Source organism: Tauraco erythrolophus, chromosome Z (assembly GCF_009769465.1).
Source record: "Tauraco erythrolophus isolate bTauEry1 chromosome Z, bTauEry1.pri, whole genome shotgun sequence".
Lineage (NCBI taxonomy): Eukaryota > Metazoa > Chordata > Aves > Musophagiformes > Musophagidae > Tauraco > Tauraco erythrolophus.
The window spans coordinates 88,718,062-88,736,494 of NC_141496.1; positions in this window are offsets into that span (position 1 = coordinate 88,718,062).

Genomic DNA, 18,433 nt, shown 5'->3' on the forward strand with positions numbered 1-18,433 from the left:
ACTGTACTATGTTAGTCATGAGGGAATCGTTGCCTTCCAAAACAAAACACCCCTACCCTGATCTTGCCAAAAAGGCTTGAATTTAGGCACCACAGTCCACTGGGAAAAATACAGTACTTTTCAGTCTGTCCTCTCCAGAGCACTCAGTGGCGGGTGTATTTTACAGAGTGATAATTTCTCTGTGGCTCTGCCATAGAAGGAAAGCATTAAAAGCAGCAAGCAGTGCTTTTCACGGTAGACAACACGTCTTTTTGCCTTTATAGTGTGTCCATTGCAATACCTGCTACACCTTCTGAACAGGAGTTTAGAACACATATTAAGAGATAACTCTAGATACAAAGAGTAAGATGTCATGGAAGCTTGAACTCAGGGTTGAGGGAGGAAGAAAGATTCCCCTTCCCTCCCTCTGCCCAATGCCCTACTGATCAATTTATCTCTATTAGCTAAAAAGAAATATCCTATAACCACATTTATTTTCATCTTACTCATGGGTGAACAAGACTTTACAGTGGTCTTTACAATGAAAATAAAACTCCACCTGACAGTTTGCTAAAAGTAATTAAGAGAAAATTAGAGACTCTTGTTCCATCCACTCAACAATCAGTTTTTGTTTTGCAAATAAATGAGGAGCTACATCATTTCCCAAGAGTCACCATTCTCCATCGGGTAGCATTTGTTGGTTGAGTAGTAATTATCTTCTAGAGATAGCATGGATTAAAAAAATGCAACGAGAAAATCCAACACCAGAAATACAAATTCTGTGATGTTGATTGCTCAGTGACAGAGGTATAAAAAACATTGCATCCATAGCTTGTGAAGGGACAATTGTGCAGAAATCTTTCTTGTGCTTGCTGGGCAGAGTGGTATAAAACCAATTCCATCTGTTTAATTCGTAGGGTATTTTTTTAGCTTTACTATGGTTTATAAAGGTGCAGAGTGTCCTTTAATACGCGTGTCTGTATTGCAGTAGGTATCTAAGTGATGAAGGCATTCTCTTGCATGAATAATGTTCCTATTCCTCTGTGTTGAGATTTTATAGAAGTTGCCTCTATGTGACAGCCTGTCATACCCAGGAAAACTGAGATTATATTGTGCTTGCGAACAGGCATAGCCAAAATACTGACTTTGGGGCCAAATACATCACTTCCACCAGCGTGTCGGGTCTAACTGTTGGTGGTGTTGGATCGGAGATTATTTATCGCACTAGTATTTGTGTGTCCACCTGAAACAGAGTATGCTACATTTTTACTGCCTTGCTGTGCAGAAGGAGCATGAGAACCTACTGTAGTCAGGAAGACCAAGATGAGTGAAGAAAGCGTCTTCGTCAGTGCTTTCTGCATAGAATGTGTCTGTATAGAATGTGTCTTCTGTATGAAAGTGTCTTCATCAGTGCTATCTGTATAGAGTATCTCCAAGGTGTGAATTTGGCAGGAGATGAATGTATACCAGCTATATCGACCTCCATTTATAACTACAAACAATTCAATTTAAATTGAACTTTGCTGAGCAAAAGAGTAACGTCTGCTGTTCTATATACAAATTCAGTAGTTAAAACATCAGTTAGAAAGTGTTCCAAACAGTGTAAACAACATTAAACGCAGCAATTATAAGATAAGCACTAAAGTAATTTTCACTCGACGGGATGTAGGTGTGCAGAAGTAAACCTACTGTCTGGTGGTTATTGCAAGACTTTCTCCTATGCCAGTTAGAGTTTATTGCTGCTAATTATTAAACGCACTTTAAACTGGCAGTTATAAAATGGCAAACACATCTGAATGGCAATCTTGTAATTGTGTTGTAGTAAGTCACTAAAATATTCTCTGCCACAAAATAACTGGCTGAATGAGAGCAAGTAGAATTATCCTATCTTCTCAAGATCTCTACAGACATACTCCATCCTGAAAATGAAGTCATTACTGGGATATGACAGTATGAATTAGGAGCTGCTACAAAAAGAAAACATAACTGGAAGTTCAGAGAACTTCCTCTAAAAAAAATTGCAAATGCTCCATACTGAAGGAATCGCAACAATCTGGAAGATAAACTGAACACTATATTTCTGTTGCGTATTCAATATAGGATGTGTGACTCCGTAGTCATTTAGCTTATGATGGGGCAACTACAGCACTGAGCTGACATTCCAAACTCTGCAGAAGTAGGATGTATTTGGTCATGACAAACAGTATAGCAGTACAGTTTGAGTAGATACTCCAGGAGGCATAGCACCACAAACGCACTCGTATCTGTGGGCCACTATGAAACAACACATTTGCCATTTTCTGGAAATCATGTTTTCATAAGACCTCATGACAGCACATCAGCACAGCCTCTTATTGGGAATTTTTCTCCTGCATAAATTCTGGGAAGTCTGAAACTGGAAGCTAAATTGAGCAAAGGCAGATTAGGTCATCCACATTTGGCAAGAGGAGCTGGTCAACAAACATGGCTCAGCTACGACAGCCTTTGGCCGAACATTTTCACCACAGTCAGGGTGAAGTGCTAATACACCTTGCAAGTTACATCATGGTCCTTCTGGATGTGACAGACTTGTGACACAGGACCGACGTTAGCGTTTGAGTAAAAAAATGTAAAGTGTTTTAGGAAGAAGAAAACCTCTAGCTGAACCTCATTCAATCCTGCCTTCAGCAAAGCTGCATTTTCAAAAATATCCCTTGCCTCTAGGACAGAAAGTTTGAGATTCACTTCAATGTACTGGTGTCCAGATATTCCTTTCCTAAAGTTCCACTGTTGCAGCTACCTAAAACAATTAAATTTATTTCCTTCTTGCCATTTGGAAACCTCTGGCAGATATTTTAAAATCCCTTACATGTCTGTATATTCTACTCCTAATCTAAATGCTGGGCTGCTAGTGCTAATATTTTAAAACAATAAACATTTTAGTTGTGCTTACTGTTATCTGAGGTTATGCTGAAATAATTTATCTTGTTTGATTCCCGTGCACCATTTTGGTATAAAATGAACCCAATGAAGGGTTAAAGGTAGTGGTTATGTGATGCTGGAATTTGTTGATCAGGAAAAAAGGATTATATGGTTAGTGTCCAAAGAAAGCTAACTGGAATAAGATTCAAGGGAAAAGGTTGAAGAAATTTGTTTCATTTAGCTTGGAAACCTGAGAGGAAGCTGAGATACAGTGACAATCTTTCAGTACATAAAAACGGTTTTACAAAGCAGGCCATCATCAGTTGCTTTCTGTGGCTACCAGGGCATCAATTTTTTTTTAGGGGGGAGGTGTATGTGTGGAAATTAATATAGAGCACGTGGAAAACCTTTCTTAGATATGAAGAGATGGCCCAAATAGGGTTCAGGCAGAAGTTGTAAAATAGTCTGTGTTTTAAGAACAGGTTGAACAGGCAACTGTTGACAATGGCCTCAATATATATACTCTGTGAAAGAAGCTGATCCTGAAGGTATTGTGGTGGTTTTGTAGCCTACCCCTTCTATAGCTGCTCAAAATCTGATTCTGATCTATTTGGCTGTGCTGGTGGTGTTGTCTAACACAGCAGAAACTGTTTGGATGAAAATGGAATTGTGAGAGCCTCCTGTAATTTTTTGTCCTCATACTGTCCTTTGTCTATCTGAGATAAAATAAAATAAAATAAAATAAAATAAAATAAAATATAAAATAAAATAAAATAAAAAGTAAAATAGCTAGCTTTCTTGTTAGTAACTAGGAAAAATTATCTCTACATTAACAATTGTCTATACATTAAAAATTGCAGCTGGCTCTAGCTTGGAGAAAGGTCAAGATGTGACTACCTAACTAGAGAAAAAAAGAGGAAGGCAGATAGGAAAACAAAAAGAGAGCATTTGAGATGCAACAATAAATAGTGCATATTTTGTTTCTTGATCTATCTCTCTCTCTCTGTGTTCAAGAATTCTCAGTGCTCTGGTGCTTCTCATGTTCCCTCTGAACATCCAGATGTGCCTAGAAACACGCTAGAGCAGAATGGGATCAGCCTTGGCTGCCAATGCCTTCGATTTATTTTTTAAGCAATATCAGACTTTAATTCCCTTCTTTCAAGAGAATCTTGGCAAAAATAGGACCACTGCCTCAGGGTACAGAAGATATCAACCTAGTGCACTTTTCAGCTCCCAACAGTGGCTGCAGTGAGCACCAGCCCAATCTCTGTAGGGTGTAGAATAGTCCTATTTCAACCAGAGATGATGAAGACATGCCTTCTGGATGGTGATGTTCCTTTGATAGAACATCAAAATCAATTTCCCTTTGTGCAAAACTGGTCAGTTAGGCATCTGAATAAGCAAGAAACTTAACAATCATTTTGCCCTATATTGTTAAGTGTGCAGTATTTCTTTTAACGCTTCTTATCTTTCTCCTCTAATATTTTTAGCCCCTTTGGAAGCTCAAGGTGTGTTTCATTATTAAGGTGTCCAGATGCACGTTTACTAAGATGTCAGGATTGTTTTGAGATCTGAGGTTTCAGTTCACCCCACTTTCAGTCAAGAACTACAAAACACTCCATCTCCCAGTGCTGTACCTAGAGTTGCCCACGATGCTGGCAATCTGCTGACCAGATAACAGCAGTCAGGTTCACACCAACCTCTAATGACTCTCTTCAATCTGATCACATACTTATGGATCATGGCACCTTTTCCTGCATGTTCAAAGTAAGGCATGGATAAACGGAGTGTATTTCCAATAAATGCTTCAGTGGTGGATTGTCAGAGATAGGCACAGAAAGGAGTTCTCGTATCTTCTCTCTTATCCGCTGAATGCCACCACTGCCCTAAACATTAAGTGATTTGTGGTTAATCTGCAAGTCAGATTGTGAAGAAGGCAATGACACGAGAACACACTCCTTCGGCAAACTGCAAAGGAGGGCACATAACTACCAGGTGGTAAAGAGACACTGTTTGAATCTTGGCAGAGCACAGAGTGAATTGGAAATGGTTAACCACGAAGACTTCTTGCTTCAAAGTTGTTACAGGAATATCACTTTCAGCTCCAGTGCTTGTTCTATGGAAATAACTGTGTGATGTTAAAGTAGCAGTAGTAATTAAAAAAATTTGGCTAGACTGCTTCACAGTATATTAAAAAAAAAAAACACCCAGCTATGCACATTCACCATCAATTTCATCCCAGTGGCATTGCTTAGCATAGTTAGTATTAAGATTTGGAGCTATTTTGCATAAATAGGATGACAGTTCAACACAGTCGGGGATGTTTTTATTGCCGATTTAACTGATGTTAAATTAGTGGGTATTCAAGTGACACTAAAACAATTTAGAGTCCAATCCACAAAAGCCTTGGCTCCAGAATATTCTAATATGAATGAAAAATTCAATTTTTGGCTTCTGTTCAACTCATTGCTTTGTAGCAGGCAATCACGTTCAGCTGAGGTACGTTGGGTCTCTCAGAACCATCCCACCTCATTATGAAAGCAGAGTCTCAGGTACGTGGTCTCGACCTCTTCACGGGGTCTATGGATGGATAGTCCAGTTGAAAAGTATTCAGCAAGATTCACAATCTTCATTCAATTGAAAGGGTTCATCCAGGGCTTTCAGCACGCAAAACATACTTAGTGAAGTTGTCAGCACTGTTAAGTTTGTGTGTGTGTCCCCCCCCCAAAAAAAAAGGTCAGTATACAGAAGCAAAAAGCTCCAACTCTAAATTTGCCACCCTCCTTAAAAAGACCTGCTGTGCACTTATCTACCAGCAGATGCATTATTTCTTTAGTTTCTTTTCCCAACACCAGGGATGCATTATTCAGAAGGCCTGATTTGGTACACCCGTTGTGCCCGCTGGCGAGAAGGCAGCACGCTGCAGCACCAGGAGCGCCGCGTGCTTGGCTCGCCGCGCTGCGCCTGCCAGGGGCTCCTGTGCCTTCGGGTTGGTGGAGCAAGCACAGGGAGCTAATGGTGGCATCAGCTGTGGAGGCAGCTGTTTTGCCCACCCTCTGTGCTAGAGGAAATGTGCTGCAGTTTTTTTTCCTTCTTTCCCGTCCCCCCTCCCCCCCACTTTTTTTTTTTTTTTCCCCTCACAATAGGGTGTGAATCAGAAGGAGTAAAGGAAAGGATTTGGGGGATCAAAGAGAGGTGAATGTTTCACAGTTAGCCCTGATGTTCTTTTCCTCCCCCACTCCATATTTGAACATTCACTGCAAACTCCAAATTGTTCATCAGTCATTTCATTCTGGTGATTTATGAAGATTTTGTTGGTGGATTTCAGAAATGATTTATTCTGCAGTTATTGCTTTATTTACGTACCTAATGGATTGATTGATGTGCCAGCATCCCTCAGGCAGCAGAGGTTCCATATCTGTTTTTTCCAAAAGAAGCGAATTGCTAACAGACAGGAGTTTCACAAACACACTAAGTCAGACCTTCCTTCTTGTTCTGTGTTTATAATAAGTTCCTGTTGGCCCACGTACAGTACCTGTCACTGCCTATCCATTGATACAGAATCCCACACCAGGCAGTTGTGAGCCGCAGCAGACACTGAGCCACAAAATATTGCAAAGGGCTGTGGAATGCAAGCGGTGTTTTTGCTGGCCTGGATGCTCAGAGGATGCTGCTCTCTCAGACAGCACTTTCCCAAAAGTAGCAGGACTGTTCCATTAAAATCCCATCTGGTATGGCTTATTTGAGATGGGAAACGTGTAGGCATAGTGGACTACAGTGTGACTTACTAAAATGGAGACTTCACATTGCCTGCTGCTCTGTGCAACTATCTATCTAGCTCATTTTAATTTTGAACTGTGAATTCCCTGCTAAAAAAAAAGGCAGCAACTGCTGGGAAAAGAGGGATTCAGGCAGATATGACTAGGTGCTCACACACACTATCACATGGTCTTTCTCTCCTTCTCCACTCTTCCCATCTCACTCTTCACTACCTTTATCTCTTCTAATTACCTTATTTCTTCTCCCGTCACCTTGTGGTGGGTCATAAGTTATTTCAAAGGGGAAAGGCTTTGTAAAACCTGGATGGGACTGTACTTGTGCAAATGTTGAAGCTGCGGATTCAGCTGGCCCCATTGCTACCTTCGTCCCCCAGGCTCGCAGTTCCCGCTGGCTGAACACCTCTGGAGGTCTGCCGCTCACAACAGGAAGCACTAAAGCTGTGTAAAGGGTTGGGGGTGAAAATCAGAGCAAATGAACTGGGGCATGGGGCTTGGATCAGAATCTCCTGCTTTCCCTCAGAAAAGCCTGGAATCGTTTTGCTGTCGTTGTTGTTGTCTGATCTTTAAAGTATTTTACACACGTAACTAAGTCTCACAATCCCCTGAAAAAACAGGTTGTAGGCCATTTCATAGATGGGATATAATCAGGAAGCCAGGTTACAGCAACAGAAAAAGATACTGTAAGACCAGGAAGAGATCCCAGTTCCACATCGAGTGTTTGGCTGTGCTTCCCTTGATTCAACATAACGGAAGAACAAAAAGCAGCGCAGCTGATGGAGTGCACCAACACACACGCTATTTGATTCAGTTCAGATCCTCACCAGCTGGTCCCCCGCAAATCAGGGAGAGCATTTGAGTGCTCACAAATCAACAACCGCTGCTTCTCATCACACCGTCTTTGTAGCTGCTTTGGCACCTTGCTGTACAGATAGGTATCGTATTATTAGTATAGGACTGAAGATACCAATGATGAGGTAATGTTCCTGTGGAAGTATCTATGCTAACAGATGTGTTCCTACAAAGACCTATAATATCGTTATGCAGCTGCTCAAATGGAGGTTTGTTTTTTTTTTTTTAAACTTGCTGAATAATTGTACTCTAGAATCTCAGCTTTCATCAGAAATATTAAACACTTGCCTTATGGCTGAAACGATAGTTGTTGAAATGTGAGTAGAGCAGGGGCCTGAGTCTGCAGTCAGCCTTACACATAGCTCTGAGACTATTTGAACTACTTCTATTGCTGTCACTGTTGTTTTAATTCAGAACACTTTTGGTGGCTCTTCAGTCGTTGATATTACTGAAAGACTTACTGATAGTTTAATAGATCTATGAAGCATGTGGTTAGCTGTGCTACTGGTATTGAGAAGGGGATGTTTGCTGCCTAATGCAGAACACAATTTTTTTCTCTAATGTTCGACATCAAAATCCAATGTAAAAATTTATCAACACCTTGAATTGAATTGCTAGCAATTAATTCCTTTGTCAGTACTTGGATATTGAACCCAACACCAAGGCCTTCCTGAGAACAAGGAGCCCTACAATTGCCTGTGGCTTCTTCTACTGCACAAGTACACGTGTCGTATTTAAAACACACTGCACCCCCCTCTCCCTCCCCAGGCTCGCCAACGCATAAAAATACATAAATAGAAACAAGGATTAAAAAAGTAATAATATGTGAGATGGCAACCAGTTTGCTGATAGTACGGCACCCTGCAACAAAGGCTCTGAGGACAGGATAGCAACAGAAGGGATGTTCTCCCTTGTAGCATAACAAATTTCTTGCCAAGAAATTCCCATCTAGTATACAAATACAGGGCAACAGACCTCTGAGTATGCCCAGAGTCATGCAGAAGTATTCTGAAGCCTTAACAATGCACAGCCAAAGGGCACCAGGTAGTTACTAGAAAGTTTGTCCCCCAAATAGTCTGCCTCACCGTAGTTTAATAAGCATGACACACTTCCAGAAATGGTATCAAAACAAAGATCTAAGTATTATTCAATGAAAAAAAATTATGAGGTAACAGTTAATATGTCATAAATAATTATATTTGTAATTTTGTGTATAAGGTTTGCCTTTTGGCAAATTAGATGAAGTAAGTTAGATGACTTCTAATATACCATTTGAAGGTTTGAAGACCCATAAATTGCCATTTGATATTAGTTCTGTACCTGGGGTATTTCACAGAGTAATTTCATAGATTTTTGAAGGATTACATGGTCCTGACATTGTAATGTATGATGATTTAATCTGGATTGTGAATGGTACGGAGTAAGAAAACCTATGGAAGTTCCTTATAAAGATAATGGAAATCTCTGAATTTTAAGAAGTCTGAAAATCAGTTTAGCAGCCATTACATCTATTAAACATACACTGAAAAAAGATAATGTAATTGCCAGCTCGAATCAGATAAAAACAACAATTTAAATACTCCATGCGCAGTATAGAGCGCACCTACGTGACTTTTGTGTTCAGATTAAATTCTTTCTCCCTATGCTGAAAGTCAACAGGCCCTCATGAGACCTGCTGGAATATTACTTCACCTGGTGTTAGACAGATACGTACAATAGCCATTTTAGAATTGCTAAAACTTACTTAATCGGTTGCCTTATCAGTAAGTCCTCAGAAAAAAATACAGGACAGCCTTGGTCACGGCAGAGGAGTTCTGGTCCAGCTTACAGCTCTATTGCAAAGGGAAGTCCTCTGGAGTCCCCAGCGCAAGAAGGACATGGAGCTGCTGGAGCGTGTCCAGAGGAGGGCCACGAAGATGATCCGAGGGCTGGAGCACCTCTGCTATGGAGACAGGCTGAGAGAGTTGGGGCTGTTCAGCCTGGAGAAGAGAAGGCTCCGGAGTGATCTTATAGCAGCCTTCCAGTACCTAAAGGGGGCCTACAGGAAAGCTGGAGAGGGACTTTTTACAAGGGCGTGTAGCAATAGGACAAGGGGCAATGGATTTAAACTGAAAGAGGGCAGATTTAGATTGGATATAAGGAAGAAACTTTTCACTCTGAGGGTGGTGAGGCACTGGAACAGGTTGCCCAGAGAAGCTGTGGATGTCCCATCCCTGGAGGTGTTCAAGGCCAGGTTGGATGAGGCTTTGAGCAACCTGGTGTAGTGGAGGGTGTCCCTGCCCATGGCAGGAGGGTTAGAACTGGATGATCTTTGAGGTCCCTTCCAACCCAAACCATTCTATGATTCTATGATTCTATGATTCTAAGTCCGCTACCTTGCTGTATGGCCAATTGCACAGTCCCTTACCCTTCTGCTGTGACCTAGGCTACCTGCCAAGTCAAAGGCTACTGCTTTGGGCATTTCCCAAGGCTCTTACACCTTTCTTCTTGAGTGTTTACAGCAGCTGTATAAGGCAGTATTCAGTTAGGCCCAGATGAGCTTTTTCTGCAACAGAGACAGCCAGCTGTATTTGCATGTGGATCAGCAAACAGGGCCAAGAAAATCTGTGTTCAGACTGAAAAAAGAAAAAAATAACAAGAGACCCTGCTTGTAACTTCGTCAGCTTTTCTCTGAGTACAATAGCCACATGAGTAATGTAATTATATGAACTAACTGGAAATAATTCCAAAACTTCCCTCCTCCACAAAACAATATGAAAATGTTTTAATGTTCCTCTATCCTACACATGGTGCTGAAACTATAGGAATGTGTGGCTGAACTTACAGCTACACTTTAAGAAAAAACACCTTTCAAAAGCCATCTTGACAAACAGCAAGCACTTTGTGGGACTCAAAACACATGGGAATCCGGGACTGTCTCCAATGTCATGAAAGAGTCTGGTGTCGGTGGAAGCATTGAGTACTGAGTCACTGCTGACTCCAGCATCACCACTGTCACAGTGTTCAGGAGGCAAACAGCATCAACTGAGTAACTACTCACCAGTTACATGCTGTTTCAAAGACGAATGTTGTCAGAGACTAACTTAAATAACAAAGAGGGATGTGTGCATATGTGTGTGTGTGGCAGGGGAGTGTTGGAAATGTAAGTCTGAATATCGGCTTACTGGTATGGGAATGGATATATTGGCATTGCTATGGATGGGAAGCCAGGCCATGAAGCAGCCAAGAGTTGAGCCTCTAAGCATGTCCAATGTGAAATAGACATTTACAGAAGCTAAAGCAGACCCAGCTGTATTAATTATTCATGCCATTAATGAGGGCTGTTTCTTCTTTCCAACCAACCTGCCTCTGGTGTACTTATTAAACATTGCAATCACTGCTAAACTTGTTTATGGGGAATAGTTTTATCAAAGTGATGAAATTATTGGAGAAAAGATTCAGAAGTAGCACAGGAGTATCATGGTGAATGATAACCAGAGGCCGTTCCAACAGCTTACGAATTTGGCAAAGCAGTAGTGGGTCCTTCTCTTATGAAGGTCAATTAAAAATTCTAGCTGTACCATAAACACCATTTTCTATATAACAGTGCCATACAATGTCCAAAGTAGTCCCTTTAATACAAAATACCAATTTGATTTTCCTCAGGAGATTAACTCTCCTTTTGCAGTGCAAATATTTTCGAGTGTACTAAACACATACTAGCACCTCAGTATAGGGACTAAACTATTTGCATGCAAAATTACCCAAAGTAGGCACACTGGCACAAGCTTATGCTTCTGCCATATGTGCTGAAGAATTTGAGCCAGGAAACTAGTAGTATTGTATACTATTTACAATTTAAATTTGGGTTTACATTATTATTCAAGAGAGAAAACAAATAAAAAGCTTTCATTAAAATTAATGCTATATGTGATACTAAGCTTACCCCAATGTTATCTGATCATACTTTTCCAGTTAAAAACATGGTCCAGGAACTGCATGAATTTTTCTCATTACAACTGTGGGGTTTTTTTTCTCTCTCTCAGTGCTTCTCCTTTTCAGATACTTTTTTTAAAACCTGAAAGCTGTATCCTTCATGTGTCTTTTAGACATTAGTACTTGTGTCACTTCACTTTACCTCCCGCACGCTGTGTGTAGCAGGTTGTCACTGAACTTTGTAGTATGGCAGAGTAAATACCAGATTTTTTTTTGCCTGGGTAGGGATTCAAGACCTATCCATGCTTTTGTTTGCACCACAATTAAGTCTGGAGGAACTCCATGGATTCTGGATAATCTGCTGCAGTTTCGTATTGACAAAATGGGAAAACAATTAGACCTTCTGTACTTATCAGCGAAATATCAGAATGTGAAAAACAGAACTCTTGTGCTACAAATGTTCACAGAAACACCATTTTCCAGAAACAACGATCAGCACGATATAGGATGGGGGGTGAAGGGAGGAGATTTTGCCTGCTGTTCCAGCTGTGCTTATTCTCTTGCTGGACCTTTGCCTGCAGCACCCATTGACAAACCGACTGGTAGCAACAGCCACCTTCAGTGCCAGTGCTACGATGGCCTGATGGCACCAGGTATCACCTGCCATGGTAATGAAGGCTGGTTCAGCTGCGCTGTGCTGCCTACCCAACCCACTAGAAGCACCAGGGAGAACATGGCTGAAGCCAGCTTTGTGGCCACGTGTAAGTGCTGGGAATGTAAGTCACAGATATAGTTTATCTGGCTTCAGGTGCCATCACCCTGAGCAGCTGGGCTTTTAATAACGTATTTCCCTTGCCTCAGTGCTAGGTGGTGTCTCTGGAAGTATCTTCAGGTAATATTTGTACTTTCCATTTGAACAACTTTTAGTGGGAAAAAATACCTCACCTTTTTGGCTCTTTTACACTTAGAGGAAATCTAAGGACCTGAAAGTGGTAAGTAAGATCAAAACAAAACAAAATTTAAGGAACAAGCCTTTGAAATCAGTTTTGAACTCTAGGAGCAAAACAATTTCCAGGCAAAATGGTCTGATTTATTTTTTCCTATTTCGTGTCCAAGTTTTACCTTAATCAAGTTTACCAGAGTGGTAAGCAGATCTGTAAGTGATTGGGAAAGGGGAGCTATCACCAATGAAGCATTTCTTCCCCACCAGAGCAGGAGAGACACCACCAGAGCACCTTGCCCTACTCACACTTACCTTCACTGTCAAGTCAGTGGAGCACTTCCCATGGAAACCTGTTTTCAGCCAAAACAGAACCAGGTCCCCTCTGTATCTCCTTCTACCTGAAAACAAATCTAACATTCACTTGACTCGCGGAAGAAGAGAAGTACAAGGACCAAGCTCTTGCTCTAGTGCCAGCATGCCCAGTTAGCAGATATTCTTCACAAGCAGGAAAGTAAATGAGAATACTAGGTTTTCTTTCTGCCCTAATGAAATCTGACTATAAAGAGAAAATTCTTGTCTGATACAAAATTGACGTACCTTGGGTGTGCTGAATCGAACAAACACTTTTTTAAAATATTATTATTATCGCTGCTTTTCAAGACAAAACTGATCAAATTTGATCTGACCTCAACCATGGCATCAAAGTATGCTCATATGTCTATCCAATGTATACTAGTATCACTCAACAATGCTTATCCCCATGCCTCTCTTCCTTTGAAATGGTTACAGCATGTCACATACGCCGACCAAGAAAAATACATTTTTAGGTTCAATTCTGTCTTCTGAAAAATCATCGCCTTTGATTTGTTTTCAGTCACAGAAACGCTGAACAAATGCCTCGGTGCATGAATTCTCTCCTGAGAAGATTTCTCTGTAAGAGCAAGCATTTCTGCTGCGCTGACTTTCCAAAAACATCCCACGAAAGCACTCAAAATTTGCGGTTGTGTAGAAAGTTTGGTGGAAATTCTCCACATTACTTGTCTACCCTTGTGCATTAATACCGGCATGTTTTAAAGGGTGGTTTGGTTTCAAACATTGAATTAATGAAGCGGCAGAACACAGCCGAGCCAAAGCCGCTACCGAAAGGCATGCCGACACCTCCCTCTGCTGCCTGCGGAGGGACGGAGCAGCGGCTGGGCTCCCGAAAGGGAACCGGGGGGTTTCATCCCAGGGCGCCCCGAAAGCGGTGCAACCAGCCGCCGACTCCAGTGCTCTCCCAGTTCGCTCGCTGCTGGAGTAAACCCACTGGATGCAAGCGCTTCCCCTTTTGCATCTTTCATGCGAGTCTCTTCGCTAGAACGGTGCGTTTCCGAGCGGTGATGACCGCTTCGGTGGGCTGCTCCCTCTGCCAACGTAAAAATCAACTTGCAGGCACGTACTAGAAGGTCCATCCTTGCACAGTGAAAATCCGAAAGGTGTCTTTCGCCAGCATTTCTCTCCTCAGCTGCATAGAAAATCAAATCTCCTTTGAAAAGTCTCCGCGAAACTTTTAGAAGCCTGTTTGGCAACTTTAAAATACAGAGATGGGAATATACATTCAGCTTTTGCATGTACAAATGGAGGGAAAGTATTCTTGAAGATTAGGAACAAGATCCATCTGTGTCTGGCTTTTGACCGAACGTGCAAGCAAGATGTTCAAAGTCTCTCTGACAAGCAGAGACCTTCGTGCTAGGACCGTCTGTCACAGCAGACACTACACAGGGGAGAGGGTAGCTATAAGGTCATAGTTTCCCCTTCCAGTCAAAGAGGATGGCCTGCAGAGCAAGTGATGCCTGCTTTCTCCTAAGAAGAGTGCTGCAGAAGCTCAAGAGTATCTCCAGAAGGGCTCTCAGCTGTGACATTTCTACTTCTTTTGAGTATGGGCTGAGGCTCAAGTTAGTTTTCAAAGGATACGATTCCAATAGAAGAGTCCTACTCTTTTGTTTCTGTCTCTGTGATTAAGTTTTCCTTCTTTATCTAAACCCATGCAAACCTGTCAACCGCATCACCCATCTCTGCTTAGAATTGCTATCCTCTGAGCACCTGAAATAACATATGACAGACCTATCCAGTCTCACTCATTTGAAGTGAGCTCTCTCCTCTTACTTTTGGCTTCATTTTCATGCAGCCGTAAAGATTCACGGCATATATCAATGGAAAATGTAATATAACACTCAGAAGTTTTCAAATCTCACTCATTCAAATGAGTGTGACTTGACAAGTCTGATGTGATAAAATAATGCAAAGGGTTTTAAAGATTTCACTTAAATGCACAATGAAATGAAACCTTTTTTTCCTTCTTTTCTTTTTTCTGCTTTTTTTTTCTTTAACTTTAGAAATGAATTCTAAAAAGCTGCATCAAACTGATAGAAAATAGGGAGACTCTTCGTGTAAAGCCTGTCATTTCTCACCTCAAAGCAAGAGTGCTTTGCACTCACCCTCACTTACACTGGCAGAGTTTTACAGGAGGAGGTGGAGAGCAGGAGTGAGGTAAGCAATTGCAAAGATATGAAAGGCTAAAGAATTGCATACAATGGAGTAGTGGCTTTATCAGAATAGACTTGCGAAGAAAAAATTATAAACGAACAAAGAAATTAGCTGCAGCACTCCTTATCTTGCATGGTTATCACACTGTAAATACAGGGAAGAAGAGAGAGGAGAGAACAGAAAGAAAGAAAAGCTGAGGGAAAAAAGATCACCCATCTGCTTCCATACGGGTGCTTCAGTTGGTATATTAGGTTTAAACTGCTGCATGATCAGATGTTGTGGTAGTGAGCACCATTTCAAAATGGTTAGATTGATCCGATGAAAAAAAATCTATACAAAAAAAAAGTAAAAAGGCAAAGGATTTACAGGTGCTGGTGAGTCCTAGTCATCACAGGTATTGGAGACATAAAGCAAAAATGTCAAACTTGGGTAGCTAAGCATAGGCTTCTATATTTCTATTTGATACACAAATAGTTGTGGATGAGACTTCAGAAGAGCTGGAATCACATTAGTTCTAGTGAGGCTGGCAGCACCAAAAAGTTCACATCTCATTTGAAAGACCTTCTTATTTGTTTAGACATGTGAATCCAGCTTCTTAATTTTATGAACCCTCTTTTAAAGGCCAACCTCAAATGATTTAAATGTAGAAAGATCTAATGAAGAGGACTCTGCTTCTTATGACTTAAAACTCCCTACTGAAGTGTGACTTGATCAGAAAGACATATATGCACACATCCTGTTTACTTTACTAGGAGCTCCAGCTATAGCAGATGGAAGAAAATACCTCCTTGGTTAGCCTTTTTGCAGCTTCCTCTGAAGCATATATTACTTCCTGCTCTCAAAAAGAAGAAATTGGTCTAGATGGACCGCTGTTTTAATCCATCATGTGGCAATTCTTGTCTTTTTACTGTGAAGAATTAATCTCTGTACTAGAATCGAAGTGCTTTTCTTATTGCTAGACTACCTGTGCATTAAGAGTAGTAGATTCTTTCTTGTTTAAAGTCACTCTGAGTCTCATACGGTGTCAAAATTCAAGTATGCCATTGTGCTAAATGTGAACAATTTGGCACTGCTCAGCAGCCTGTACAGCTACTTGCTGTTTAGTATCTACAACATTGACTGAGTTCTGTCATACCTTGGATCTCCTTTGGACAGCCAAAATAAGCAGAAGACTGAAGAAAGCCCTACAAAGTGGTGACAGACAAAGCAAAGGAGCCACAGATGAGACATCTGGGAGTTCTGGGCACAGAGCTCTCCACCAAATAGTACAACTAGAACTTTAATTCCTGCCTCAGAAACTAGGGGGGTCAGACTTCATCCCCACCATAAGTTTTTATAGACTCTCACAGTCTTTCCAGCTGGAAGGGACCTTGAAAGTCTCTAGTCCAACATCCTGCTCCAAACAGGAGCTCAACACTGAATTCGAGTCCGGTTGCTTATGACTTTGTCCAGTTGGGTCTTGAAAACCTCCAATGATGGAGATGGTGCAATCTCTCTGGGCAATTAGTTCTACTGCTTAATTATCCTTACAGTGGAATTCTGTTTCCTAATATCCAGTGAGTATATCTCCCCTATTTCAGTTTATGACCATTGTGTCTCATCCTCCACCTGAACACCTTAGAAAGCAGCAGAGCTGCATCTCATCAGTCCCCTCCCTTTGGTGCCTGGGCTGCTGTTGGGTGCTTCTGAAGCTTTCCCTTCTCCTGGCTGAACCAGCTCCAGTCCTGCAGCCTCCGCTTGCAGGGTAAGGACTCTGGCCCCACCATCTCATCACCATGGCACTCAAGATGATCTGCTCTATAACCTCCCCTGGCACTGAGGTCAGACTGACAGCCTTGTAGTTCATCAGATCCTCCTTCTGGTGCTTCTTGTAGATGGGCATCACATCTGCTAACCTCCAGTCAGCTAGGACCTCTCTGTTTAGCCAGGACTGCTGATAAACGATGCAAAGTGGCTTGGTGAGCACTTCCACCATCTCTCTCAGTAGTCTCGGGTGGATCCCATCCAGCCCCATAGACTTGTGTGTGTCTAAGTGGTGTAGCAGGTCACTAGCCATTTCCGCTCGGATTATGGGAGCTTCATTCTGCTCCCCATTTCTGACTTCCAGCTCAGGGGACTGCGTACCTGGGGAACAACTGGTCTTACCATCAAAAACAGTGGCAAAGAAAGCATTAAGTACTTCAGCCTTTTCCTCATCCTTTGTCACTGTGTTTTCACCTGTATCTGATAAAGGATTCTCCTTAGCCCTCCTTTTGTTGTGAATGCATTTATAGAAACAATTCTTACTGTCTTTTACCGCAGTAGAGATATTAAGTCAATCTGAGTCAACCCTCATCCACCACTGGTAGCACATCTCCTTGGAACCTGTCAGGGAGATCTGGGAGATACTGTTCCCATGAAGGCCAAGGCAAAGTATACAGCCTTTGTGTCAGCCTTTTATGCCTCTGTTGTCACTAATTCAACTGCCTCATTGTGCTACATGATGACATGTTCCTTTTTTATTCTTTTTGTTCATCTGTGCAGATACAAACTCATCTTGTTGCCCTTGGTGTCCTTTGGCAACTTCAACCTTACCTAAACTTTGGCTTTCCTGACAATATCTCTGCATGCCTGGACAATGTTTCTATGGTCTTCCTTTGCTGCCTGTCCTCATTTCCGCCTCCTGTCTAAGATCGTTTGCACTGGGGCTCAGCCACATGTTCCCATTTAGCCAAGCTGGTCTTGAGATAGGTTGACTATTTTCCTGAAAATCTGGATGACTTGGACCTTGGAGGAGATTGTCCCTGAAGACTTGCCCCTTTACTGCAGTTGCAGTAGTACCTCGATGGTTTCACCATTCAGACAAAGCCTTGCCTTGAATCAGCAGCAGTTGTCACTGCCATCTGGCATTTGAGTCGTTTTTCATATACTGCTATGTTATTTACTGCTGCACAATAAATGCATAATACTCACAATACGAAAAATATGTCAGCCTTCCCTTTTTGTGTGATTAGTCCATGAGTTGCTTATTTTTATTTGCACATGCTTCAAGATTTGCTTGGGTGTTGGTCTGATATTGCTGTTGTGTAGGGGTCTGGGCTATCTTCCAGTTTTAAAGCTGTGCTCCCTGAGGGAGTAGTGGCAAGAAAAGTATTGTTCCCTTCGTAGTGGTGCATTCCTAGTAGATATAAAACATACCTGTGTGCTTTGAATCTCTGTTGAATATGGGGGTAACTATTGACGTGGAAGATTTTCCTGAAAGGAACTCTTGCAAACAGTTAAGAGAAGGAGAACTTTTCCATGTGTGATAATAGATCACACATATGATTATCACACACTATTATCATGTGTGATAACAAATCACACATACTGATGCGGAAAATCAGAGCTCTCAAGAACTAGCTCTAAACCCATCAGAGCACACTTGTGTGAGTAGAGGTGAGTCTGGAAGGAGAAGAGGTAATACAGCCCCATGTGAATAATTTACAAGGTGTTGTACCTTTCAGTCTTTGGAAAATTCTCAAAACACAGCCTTAAGTTTCACGGAAAATGACATTGTTAA